We start from the raw sequence: 13,877 nt of genomic DNA, 5'->3' as shown, positions 1-13,877 counted from the left end.
AGCCAGTGAAAGCCTTCTACTTGACTTTCAGATGGTCTACTCACTGGGTGCTCACAGGTTCTTTCCTTAGCATATGCACAGGTGGAGGGAGAGGAAGAAAGGGAGCAGGCTCTCTTGTCTCTTCGTCTTCTTATGAGGGTTCCAATCCCATCATGAAAGGACCACTCTCCTGACTTCATCCAAACCTTCCAAAGTCCCCAACTCCAAATGACCATACGTTGGGGGTTGGAGCTCCAACATATGAATTTTGGGGAAGACATAAACATTCAGTTTGCAACATTCATATTACTTGTAATTTTAAGATACTGGGTGTGGGTGCATAAAAACATATACATGTCAGTGCACATACAAATATTTGTCTTTAATGCATAGTATTATAATAGATCCTCTTTTAAAGAGTTGAAATTCATTAATAATTTAATTGATTCACTTACTCATTTTCCAATTTCTCACTTAATTTTCGAGGACTTGCTATGTGTTAGAGGAGTGAAATGCACCTTATTCACTTTTATATAATATGATTTAAGACACATGAATATATTATGCAATCAATCCATACCTAGAACGGAATTAATCAGTGTCCTGTTCTAAAGTTAATTGAACCCAGAATATTGATTATATTTGTGATTTTGTAAAATTTCATGCATTACAACACTATTACTGGCTCTAGTAGGAAAGCTTTTTTGTGTTTTCTACTTTAAAATATAATGTTCACATGGGGCACCCGGGTGGCTCAGTCGGTTAAACATCCAATTTCAGCTCAGGTCATGGTATCATGGTTCATGGGTTCAAGCTCCACATCGGGCTCTGTGCTGACAGCTCAGAGCCTGGAGTCTGCTTTGGATTCTGTCTCCCTCTCTCCCTGCCCCTCCCCACCATCTCAAAAATAAACATTAAAAAGAAAATTTTTAAATGTAAGTTAACTTATTTACACTATTTTGTTCAATATATTTCTTAAATATCTGTTACATTAAAATGGATTTGTCTAAGTGCAAAGTTATAAAAATTATATTGCTGAATACATTATGAAACCTAAAATATCTAGTGAGCTTTCAGAAAAAGTTCTGAGAATATCGGACATTCATGCCTTTTCTTAATACCTAAATAGATTATCATGACAGATATTTCTATTTTATAACATTCATACCTAAATCCAAATTTCAGAAATATTATATACACTATTCACCAAAAATATAGTCAAGTATATATTCTTATATATTAATGTATCTTGAAAACGGTTTCAAGAAGTAAATACAATATTGCACAATTTAATTTTCCACTTAGAAACTAATGTTTGGTATGTTAGAAATGACAAGCTATGCCCAGCCTACCATTATGCTCAATATAAATGAAATTTAAATCTTAGGGAAATACTTTAATTTCTTGCTTTATAAATATATTTATTAAATTATTTTTAACTCATTTGGCAAGGTCTTATAATTACCTCTTCAAATGTATACATAATGTGCTTTAATTATAGAGAATGGGATCTGTTTGAGTCTTCCCATTCAACAAATCAAAAGTCTCAATTATATCCACAAAGGTCTTTGTCTTCCCAGTCACGGTTTTTGCTTTTTCACTTTAAGCATGCCTTCTTATAGAAGTTCCATTCTGCATCTTACTCAGAAGTACAGTCTCATTATTTCTGAAGTCCTGTTTTAGACTTCTTAATAAACTACCATTCCAGTATTACAAAGAGCATGATAGGGTAACAATCGGGCTTCCTTCATGGCATACCTCACACTTACTGGCTGAATGGCTCTCTTTCCAGGTAGATGGCAAGCATTATGAGGTCAGGGCATAGTGTATACTTGGCACATGGCACAGTGCCTGGCTCAATAAACGCTTGCTAAAAGAATGGATTGATCATAGCAATATTCTATTATATAATGTTTTGTGTTTGTTTATTTTTAGGGGTCTTTTTGCTTCCTGCAAATGTATATTCTACTCTGAGCTAAGACTTCTAGGTCAAATACTGTTAATATGCTATAAAGATGCACCACACACAGAAACAGACAAATAGACCAATGAAAAAGAATAGAGAACCAATGGAATAGAATAAAACTGGACCCACAAATGTATGGCCAACTAATCTTTGACAAAGCAGGAAAGAGTATCCAATGGAAAAAAGTCTCTTTAGCAAATGGTGCTGGGACAACTGGACAGCAACATGCAAAAGAATGAAACTAGACCACTTTCTTACACCATATACAAAAACAAACTCAAAATGGTTGACAGACCTAATATAAGACAGGAATCCTTCAAAATCCTAGAGGAGAAAACAGGTAACAACCCCTTTGACCTCAGCCGCAGCAACTTCTTACTAGACATGTCTCTGAAGGTAAGGGAAACAAAAGTTGTCAAAAATTTAAGATAATCTGAGTAAATAAGTACTGAATAGAGCTACTGATATAATAATATTCATGATACTTAACTCCACAGAGATAATTATGAGGAGAGCAAATAAAAACACAACCCAATTGCAAGCAAATGCATATGATAAGCATACTAAGAGAAACAATCCTATGGACAGAAAACATATTACAGTCACCACATGCAGTGTTCAACTAAAGTTTTGTAATTTAGCTACTGTCTTTTAGAAAGTGACATCAGAAGGTGCCCAAAGCTGACAGTGTCAATCTGAATCACAGAAGAGGTATCACCTTTGAGGCAAAGAGAGAAGACCATATATAAAGTTCAGCAAGTAGTCAAGAGCTGGTGACCACTGGTAATATTACATTCATCTATACTGGGAAAATGACATACCGATCAATTTCAGTTCACACTGCAAGTAGGAGCATGAAGTAAGAATGGCATGCATGTAACTTATTTTTACCTACATGTGGGATATCTGCCTGTGAGCTTCTGGATTAGTGTACAAATACATATGTGAAAATGATTAATACTAAGTAATTGCTATCTACACAGCATAGGCAAACTAACAATAATTATAATTCTGCACGTGCATCTATTTTTAACATTCTTTAAAATCTGTGCATTTGGTGCTCTCTCTTCTTAGCTTTCGTTTTGTGTATTCAATTTTTTAAAAGGTGATATGCTGGGCAAAGAGAACCTTTGATTAAGGTACATTTTCACTAGGTGTGTACAGACATTTACTTGACCATGTGACTTGAACTACTGATGGGAAGATTTGTCTGTAGTCCTGATTGGCTCAATAGTATTTTTTTAATCACCAAAATATATTATTAAAATCTAAATAGCATTTTGACAGTCTGTGTTTAATCACATAAGATCAAATGTTTAAAAATAACAAATTTTAGAATATAATCCATAATTCTTCTCAACTACAACTATTATTAATCATATTTAATTTTTTCCTCATACTTATTAGATATCTTTTGACAACTCATCTTTAAATTCCTCCCCACTCCCACTGTCTCCTTGGGTTTCATACAGGCCTTCCTATGATTAAAATGCCTACTTAGTTATTGGAACCAAAAAGACAATCTTTGTTTTTACTTTCAAATCTGTAGATTGGTTATTTATTAAATAAATATTTATTGAAGACTTACTCTCTATCTAGCACTGCCTAGGCTATACAATAATGACTATTCCGGACACTAGAGAGGACACATCAGTGAAATTTTGTGCTATTATTGTTGATTCTTCTAATTACCCTCCATTCAGCTAAACCACATACATCCATAAGAAATGAGTATAGTGCATCTATGATCATAAAAGCCTGCTCTCCTCCCACTTCCAATCAGAAGGGAACAACTTTTCAAGGCTACATAAAAATAAGAAGGTCCTGTGATATCCTAAAATGTATCTCCACTGTCATGCATCAAATAATACGTATACTCAAACTTGCTACACAAAACAAGTTGATTTGTTACTAGAACAAATCTCTACTGATAGTTGTGCCCTCTACTGATAGTTGTAGCTTACCTAGCCAGATTGCCTTAGGTTAGCACCTAGATTGTCCTGCTGTAGAAGTAGTGCTGCTATGAAACAAACAGCTGAGAAATTCAATATATACTTACAGAAATCACAAATACCTTATTTACTTATGTCCATAATAAAATTTTTACTTGTCTTCAGAACGAAAAATGTAAGCAGAAAGACATACATCAATTTTTCAATCACTTTATTCTACCAGAGACAGTGACCTATGTTTATTTATGATGTATAGAAAAATAATCCGATAGGTGATAGCTAATGTTAACTATGTACCCATGAAAAAATATTGCCCAGAAATATGAATACAGGTATTCATGGTCACATCTGCCTTTTATATATGATGTTTTAAAGATGTAAGCAGATTTTTTAAAGCTTTCTTGAAAAGGTCATTATAAAATAATTATAATACTAAGTTCAAGAATGTAATTTAGTCTTATAAATCTACCTCATTATTGATCGGCTCAAATCTTCTGAAGTTAAAGAAAATCAATGTTTAATAACCTTTAGTTTGATACTGACATTTACCCATATATTAAAAAAAATAATTTTATTTACTGATACGGAACAGTCTTCATATTATATCTTTTAAAGGAAGGTACGACACAATTTGCAATGTGTTATCATTTGTGTGAAAACGGAATAAGAAAAATATATCTATATATGTGTAATTATATAAAAGTATATTATAGAGTGTCTCAGAAAGGATATCCAAGAAAATAGTAACATTATCATTTATAGAAACTAAAATTGGGTGGCTGAAAGACAGGGGTGAGGGGAAGACTGTCAAAGAGTGAGTTTTCTTTTGTACCTTTGAGTTTTCAACTTTTTTTTTTTTTTTTTTAATTTTAGAGGAAGAGAGAGTGAGTGAGCTGAGGAGAGACAATCTTATGCAGGTTCCCTGCTCATTGCAGAGCCTAATGGGGGGCTCAATCCCAGGACTCTGGGATCATGCCTTGAGCCTCAATCAAGAGTCAGATGCTCAATGGACTAAATCACTGAGGCACCCTGAATTTTGAATAATTTGAATGCCTTAACTATTTATTTTTTTAATTTAAATTTAAATTTTATTTATTTTTATTTTTTAGAAAGTACTTTTTTAAATTTTTTTCATGTTTATTTATATCTGAGAGAGAGGGAGAGACAGAGCACAAGGTGGGGAGGGGCAGAGAGAGATAGAGATACAGAATCTGAAGCAGGCTCCAGGCTCTGAGCTGTCAGCACAGAGCCCTAAGTGGGGCTCGAACTCACAAACTGCAAAATCATGACCTGAGCCAAAGTCGGACATTTAACCAACTGAGCCACCCAGGTGCCCCTGAAATTGAAATTTTAAAAAATCTACTGACACATAATGTGTACGTATGTATATGTGTGTATGTGAGTGTATCCTTATAAAATGTTTCCAATAATCAATATATTATTATAAAGTAATTTCATACTTCTCCCAAAGTACTAGGCAGTTGTTTTCTAAAACAATAACATCAAAAAGCCTCCTCAAAATAAAATACATTTATATTTTAAAATAAAATTTAATTGCATTTTTGTCATAAATATTATAGTATAAAAAGTAATATTGATTCAGGGAGAAATATTATTCACATCTGAGGAAAACTAAATTTACTAGCAATTCATAACTCCACTTCTCTCTTTTTCTTGGTTACCTATGTATCTGCATCATTTCACTACATATAAATTAATCTGTCAATGAATAACACTTTTAAGATAAGTGTCTGTGTTTCATTTATCTTCTCCTACCATTTTTTTTTATTTTCTTATTTAAATTCGAGCTAACATATATGGTAAAATTGGTGTCAAGTACAGAATTTAGTAATTCATCACTTACATATATCACCCAGTGCTCATCACAAGTGCCCTTATTAATCCCAATGTAGCCCCTCTTTTTTTTTTCGATATACGAAATTTATTGTCAAATTGGTTTCCATACAACACCCAGTGCTCATCCCAAAAGGTGCCCTCCTCAATACCCATCACCCACCCTCCCCTCCCTCCCACCCCCCATCAACCCTCAGTTTGTTCTCAGTTTTTAAGAGTCTCTTATGCTTTGGCTCTCTCCCACTCTAACCTCTTTTTTTTTTTTTTTTCCTTCCTCTCCCCCATGGGTTTCTGTTAAGTTTCTCAGGATCCACATAAGAGTGAAAACATATGGTATCTGTCTTTCTCTGTATGGCTTATTTCACTTAGCATAACACTCTCCAGTTCCATCCACATTGCTACAAAGGGCCGTATTTCATTCTTTCTCATTGCCACGTAGTACTCCATTGTGTATATAAACCACAATTTCTTTATCCATTCATCAGTTGAATGTAGCCCTTCTTAATCCCTTGTCCTCCTCCCTCCATCAACCCTCTGCTTATTCTCTATTGTTAATCTTTCCTAGCATTTTCTTGCTCGTTGATGTCCATCATTTAAACGACAATTTGGAGGAACAGAAAAGTTTATATATTTTTCATTTCTTTGTCCCTGTCCACTAGCTGTCTTAATAATCAAATTCTTGATATGCTGTATAAGTCACCTAATCATGTGAATTATTAGCTCCTCAGTTCAATTATAATCATAAAGTTTTCTTCTGAATCAATTTTCACATATTAAAACATTTATCTTCAGAAATGTTTTGGTGTCAAAAATTACAATCAAAGACTTTTCATCACCATGTTCATTCATACATTGTCTGAACTTCTTTATGAAGTATTTTAAACTCTAACAACTTTGGAAATATATTATTTGTCATTGTTCCCCATTTTTAAGTGTGTGACATCACTCTTCCTAGAGGGCTTAAATCAAATCTCAAACTATAATTTCTGATGTTGTAGTTACTTGTTGATTGCATTTTATTGCCAAATGTATATTAAACTAATTATTTTAAAAATACTGTGGCTATGGCTTGTACAAATTAGTCCATTTTCATAGTGTATTTTCTTCTAATTATGTATTTCAATGTGTTTTAATATTTTTATTCTGTGGCTGAAACAAAGAAGCTGATATTTTATTAGTCTCTCAAAAAAATCTCATCTCACTCTTTCTGGGTCTCTCTTCCTTTCCCTCTCTCTCCCTCTGTCTTTCTCTTTATGTGACTACACACACACACACACACACAGAGGAACTCTGAGGAACTTTTATATTAATGATGAGTATGCAATATATGTGAGAGTGTGTAACACCACTGATCTATAAGGCAATGTATGTGTGAGTGTGTAATATCACTGATCTATAAGGCATCTACTGAATGAACTTTGATGATTCTCTAGAAGTAATGAGTTTGTACCACCTATTCACAAACTTTCATGATCACCCCTTTTGAAGCAAAGCCTATATTTTAAAAATATCTTGCAGACTGTGAGTGCAGTTTAGGGTCACATAATAGGAGCTAAAAGCTAATTGTCCCACCACCCATAATGTAAACAGGAGACAAAGGTTTCAGGATTATGATAGTCTAGTCAAAAAGTGCTGACAGACTTCAACAGATATCAACAACAGTTAAACACTTTTGCTTTTACATGGGACAATAGTTTTCTGATAAATCTCTATACTTCTGGGTGTTTCAAGTTACAGGATAGTGTATAAAAATGTCTTTTGTATTTATCTACATTACTTAACAGTATCTATTTGTAATAGATACCTGTTTTACATCATTTTAGTGGAGAATCAATTTGTCATTCCATTCCATTTCTAATGCAGTAGTCCAACCCAACCCAGAATGCATTATTGATATGGAAATGAGTGTAATTAGCAGCGTAAATGATCTGTTATTTATGATACAAGTTAAAGCAGTAAATCACCATTGGTTCACTATCATTACTATGCAAATAGAAGAAGGCAGTTAATGGTCCATGTGTTAAAAACAAGCCACTTGCTTGCTCATTTGCAAATGAAAGGCAAGGGTGAGGGTTTAAGGTAGAAATGACAGTTTATCATATTGTCAGTCCTGGTGCATGGACCTAAGAAAACCAACACACAAATAGTTGCACTAGTTTTAAAATCTACCCCCTTTCCATGAGCACTGGGTGTTACATGTAAGTGATGAATCACTGGGTTCTACTCCTGAAACCAACACTACACTGTGTGCTAACTAATTTGAATTTAAATATATATATATATATATATATTTTTTTTTTTTTTTAAAGGTATCCAGTCTCTCCACTGCATATTTGGCCTTAAGCCTTCAAATTTATCTTTAGTTTCTTCTAATTTGGACAATAAGTATTGGAATAATTGTGAGTGCTTGTGATTGTTTTGCAGTGTATGGATACTTTTTATGTCAGCTGGGAAAAACACCATAAAAGCTTCTATTATGAAATAAAATACCATTGATCATATAATTCACTTCATTTTCCAACAAATATATTTCATTCTCTTGTAAGTAGGCAAACTAGCAATGATTTGAGGACCCAGAGACTAAAAGAAATATTAGTGAGCCTTATTGGAAATTATGCAGTATACCTATAAGAAATTGTCCTTTCTTGCTTGGTCCCTCTTGTTTAATTTTTCAGGGAATGTCAGCTTGTGTGTGTGTGGCGGGGGGGGGGGGGGGGGACGGGGCACTGGGTGCATAAGCTACAAGCTAATGTTTGCCTAGTGAAATGGGAACAAAAGTAGGATGCATGAAAAACTACAGGAGAAAGAGGGACTGAGGGCAATAGCAAATTCTACAAGCTTCATTTGTATGGGTCTGATAATTTTTAAACTACTTGGAAGTCATTTATAACATAAATACAGAACTTAGAACAATAATGCCTTTATGTTGGAAATGCATATAGTAGATAGGATTTCAATCTTACTTAGATAAATCAGCTTTATCTTTGCAACAGTATAAAAATAACTGACAAATCTCTTGTGGAATCTTTATTTTTCATTAAGCTATGGGCTCAAGAATGACTTACAAACTGGGCAAAGTTTTTTAATAAAGGAAATAATATATTTATATACAATATATTTATATTTATATCACTTAAATATATAATATGTATTTAATTTAATATATAAATATTTATATATTTAAACATAATTTTTAAATTTATTTTAATTATTAATTTTATTTATTAATTTAATTTTTATTTTAATTTTAATTTAATCTTTTTTAAAAAAATTACTTATACACAGTAATTAGACCTGTCTCTTAATTCATGTTTTTAGGAATCAAGTTATCTTTTATAAACACTATATTTTTCTTCCTTTAACTCCAAGGAAATAGCTAGATCATTGGGTTCCCTTAACTCACTGGTTTCCAAAGATAACTCCCTTCTTGGTATTTGCCTTTAAAAACTTTAAAACCATTGAGGAGATTAAACCAGAGGGAGGGTGAAAGGATTTAGGGTGAAGCCCACACATTAGTATCAAGAAGAGAAGAGACAAAAAAAAAAAAAATACACTAAATCTGGGAGGAGAAGGGAAGTCTCAGGCAATATAGATGGAGTAGCCCAAGTCCCCCTCCCAGGCAGCACTTTTAGGAAATGGCCTAGGTACAGGGGACTATTTGTTTATTCCCCAATTTATGAAAGTCCTAGCAACCAAGAGATGGCACAAACAAATTAGGATAATTCAAAGAAAGTTAATATAAAAATTATTCATTTATAAAGTTGTTAGCAGTACAGGGGAATAACAAAGAATAGTGTGGGAATGAGACCAGCTCCTCTGTGCTGGCATCAGCCCCAGGCCCAACAAAACTAAACCAAAGAAGAGAAATATACAGAGCAAGGAAAGTCTCACAGAGTCGGCTTCCTTTGTTGAAGAACACAGATAAAGATCTCACAGGGAGGAAACCAAGGAAACAAATACCCAGCCTCTCTATCCTTTATCACTCTGATTTCCTACTGTAGGTTCCCAAACGGATTAGTGGATAAACTTAAACAAAACCCAGAAAGTAGAGGAGTCCATGAATAATTATCCACCCACATCAGCCTTCCACTGAGTGGAAATGCAAAGCCAGAATTGTTTAAGTTGTGGAGCCTTACATCTTCCGAGGATCCAATAGGCTTGGGTAGGTGAGCATAGCAGAAATGATGGTCATGTTCTAAAAAACTAATCGTCCTCTCCCAAAATTGTATAGGACATTTGCCAACATTTACTAAGCTCTTAATCTGCCCCATGCATTATAATAAACACTTTATAAGAATTATCATCCTTCTCCTTTACAGTATTTTCAGACAGGTCCTTTTATTATTCTCATTTTATAGAATAGGAAACTGAGGCACAGAGGGATAATTATCTTGTTAAAGAACACAAGATAAAATTACGGTAGTTAGATTCAAATCTGCATGGGTCTGGTTCTGGAGCCTGTTCGCCATATTTAATACTTTCTAATATTTGACTAAAATACACTGACAAATTCCCAGTTGTGGAATGTAATTAAAACAAAATATGAAAATTGTAAGTCAATTTAAAACTATTAAGTATAATTTGAGTTAGCAGGTTCTTATAACTAATGACATTAATAGTTTAATAATATCAATAATAATATCTATCATAACTTGTCTTTGACTCTGTACCATTAATTTGGAGGGGAAGCAAAAGAATGGAATTCATTCACTCATAGAATTGCACCATTGCTCTAAAAAGAGATAAAGAGGAAGGAACCATTTGGGTAAATATACTCATTGGGCAGATTAAATCATCTGCTTTGCTAAAATCTAACAGGTTAAATATATATTTAATGCACTTCCACTAAAAGGAAACTTAATGATTTTGAGGACGTGAAAGGAATTCCACTGAAATATTAAAAACATACTTCTAAGATTCAGTAATTCATAGAAAGCCTTTCTGAAGAACTGTTTTATTCTGTTTTGTTTTGTGTCGCATTTCGACTTAATATCAAATGTTTCAGAAATTTAATTTATAATGAAAACAAAAGTAAATAAGGAGGTAGATGAATGGATGGATGAACAGACAGAGAGACAGGCAGATAGACAGATAAGGCTGTTGTTGAGTGAAGGCAGCTATTTGTTCCATATTACATAAATTTATCTTGAGTTGCTACATGGTTACTGGCCTCAAAGAAAGTCATGCCTATGAAAGAAAGTAGATTCATGCCTGGTACTTATTATGTATCTTGGCTTTAAACATTATTTTTTTTCCTTATATTAATACTTGTGTCTAATACACAGATATGGGATGTGTTTTACCTAAGGGAGAACTGCATTTGCAAAACTGTGTACATGACATATAACTAGTAGCCATATTTTTAAAATCTATACTTTGTATACATTTAATTGTATTTAGGCCAGAATAGCTTCTTTTTGTTTTTACATAAGACCTACAAATAAAGAGAAATTACTCAAAATGAAGAATCACCTTCTAAAGCCAATTATGTCTCTTTGTAGGTTTTATTTACTTTGTATGCCTTCTATATACAAAAATTTTCACTTTATGTCACTAATACAAAAAAATCAAAGCATTTTATTTTCTTATAAACACAAATCATATATGTTAGAATTATTATTTTTGGTCATCAGGATCATAAGTGCCATAAAAATGCTGATGCTTAGTAAATAGGATTAATTAGCTATTAATCCTGTTATGTGCATTTTGAGATCCCATCCAACAATCTTATTTAGTGTGAGGCAGCTAAGACAATGACTAACAGAGTAGTTCCTAAAAGGGTTTAATCTTATCTTGACAAAGCAAGAGGGGAAAGGCAGGGAGGGAGCAAGGTGAATAGAAACAGAGATCTCTGAGACACAAAGATTAAGAGACAGGGGCAGAGAGAGAAAGGCAGAAAAATAAGGAGACAGAGATTGAAATTGAGGCACTGATTAATGACCTTCTGTCTCCAACTCTGGTCATGTCAGTATAAATGATAAAAGATGTGGTTGCCTGCCCACATTGCCTTTGCTTGGGAGGAACTGTGGGCTTAATTGCTTCTCATACCTTGATGATGTCATCCGGATTTATGGATGTAAATTTATATATTAATGGCTCCCTTTTTGAAAGACCTCTCCCCAGAACTCCAGGCTTATATATCCAGCTGTGTACTTAACATTTCAGGATGTCAGGTAGCATATTAAGCATAACATGACATGGTAAACTCCTGATCTCATGGTCTACACTTCACCCAAACAGCAAATGTCACAATCTCCTTCATCTCACCTCAGTTGATGGCAATCCTATTCTACCACCTCCTCAGATAAAAAACTCTTGAAATTATCTTGTATTCCTCTTTTGCTTTGAAATCCTGCACCCTGTTTCTCAGTAACCCTCCAGATTCTCTACCTTTAAGGTGTATCCAGAATCCCACTCCTCATTTCCATTGCAACTACTCTCAACAAAGTCAACACAATCTCTCACCTGGATTATTGCTCTTGACCTCCTTCAGTCTATTCTCAACCAAAGAGCCAGAGTATGGAAAGTATGTCAAATCAGGTCACCCAACTTTTCAGAACTGAACAATAACTTTTCATATGCCTAAAAATTAAATCCATAGTCTATTACATGCCTTCCTACCCCTGCTGTCTCCATAACCCCACCTCTAATGACGTTTGCATTTTTAAAAATAAGTTTATTTTCAGAGAGAGAGTGCACACAAGCAGGATAAGGGGAAAGAGAAAGGGAGAGAAAGAAAGATCCCAAGCAGGCTCTGCACTGCCAACACATAGCCCAACATGGGGCACAATCTCATGGGCCGTGAGATCACAACCTCAGCTGAAATCAAGAGCCAGATGCTTAACTGACTGAGCCACCCAGGCACCCCATTGCTTGCATATTCTTACCCACCACACACACAGTTCTTACTACCTCCTTTAACACAGCCAACACAGGGCCTTTGCACTTGCTGTTCTACTAGCCTGCACCAAGATTTACCATCTTCTTTACTTCCCTCTGATCTTTGCTCAAATGCTACTTTTTCAGCAAGTCTTTCCCTGACGACCTTATGTAAAATTACAATTTCAATGTTCCAACATTCGCTGCTTTTTTTAAATTTATTATTCTCCGTAACATCTATCATCTAGTGTCTCATATATTTTATTTTGTCTCCTTTGACTCTAATAAGTCAATGATTTTGTCAAGTTCATTTATTTAAGAGAAAGAGAGCAGGAAAGGGGCTAGGAGAGGGACAGAGAGAATCCCAAGCAGGCTTTGTGCTGTCAGTGCAGAGCTTAAACTGAGGCTCAATCTCATGAACCTGAGCTGAAATCAAGAGTCTGACACTCAACCAACTGAGCCATCCAGATGCCCCAATGATGTTTTATCCATGACTAATTTCTGATGGTTGAACTTAATAAAAAATCATGGAAAGACAACACTTTACTGTCTTGTAGTAATCGAGGAAATCTGTTTATTTTGATCTTCCTCTCTCTGTCAGTATCACCCTGAGGGATGGCTTTCCCTAAAAGGAGGTGAAATAAAATATCCAATGGCCTTCCCTCCACCGCAGGAGCCATTAAGGAGCCATGGTTCTGCACTTACCCTATGGCTGTGGGCCTCAAGGAGTGCCAGAAGGTAACCAAGAACATGAGCAAGATTAGGCACAGCCTCCACTGTGGGCACCTTACCAAGCATACCAAGTTCGTGGGGGACATGATCCAAGAGGTGTGTGGCTTCACTCCCTACGAGCAGGAGAGCTATGGAGCTGCTCAAAGTCTCCAAGGACAAGCTCGCTCTCAAGTTCATCAAGAAAAGGGTGGGGACACATCCGCACCAAGAGGAAGAGAGAGGAGCTGAGCAATGTCCTTGCAGCCATGCGGAAATCAGCAGCCAAGAAGGACTGAGCCCCTCCCCTCTCTATGTAATAAAGCCTTTTTGGAAAAAATAAAAAATCCAATGGCCTTAATGTTTATGCTTATTAAGAAATACAAATAGAGGGGCACCTGGGTAGCTCAGTCCATTAAGCATCTGACTTCAGCTCAGGTCATGATCTCATGGTCTGCGTCAGGCTCTGTGCTGTCAGCTCAGAGGCTGGAGCCTGCTTGCAATTCTGTGTCTCCGTCTCTCTCTGCCCTTCCCCTGCT

The 13,877-nt window shown here is 35.0% G+C and overlaps 1 pseudogene; it reads left to right on the top strand.

Moving 5' to 3' along the window:
• Window positions 1-2,757: 2,757 nt before the first annotated feature.
• On the top strand, window positions 2,758-13,637 carry LOC124514152 (60S ribosomal protein L36-like; annotated as a pseudogene).
• The last annotated feature ends 240 nt before the right edge of the window (window positions 13,638-13,877 follow it).

Source organism: Lynx rufus, unplaced genomic scaffold (genome assembly GCF_022079265.1).
Source record: "Lynx rufus isolate CCGP_SWC_20201006 ecotype Redwood Valley unplaced genomic scaffold, mLynRuf1.p SCAF_2, whole genome shotgun sequence".
Classification (NCBI taxonomy): Eukaryota; Metazoa; Chordata; class Mammalia; order Carnivora; family Felidae; genus Lynx; species Lynx rufus.
This window is presented reverse-complemented; position numbering and strand designations above follow the sequence as displayed.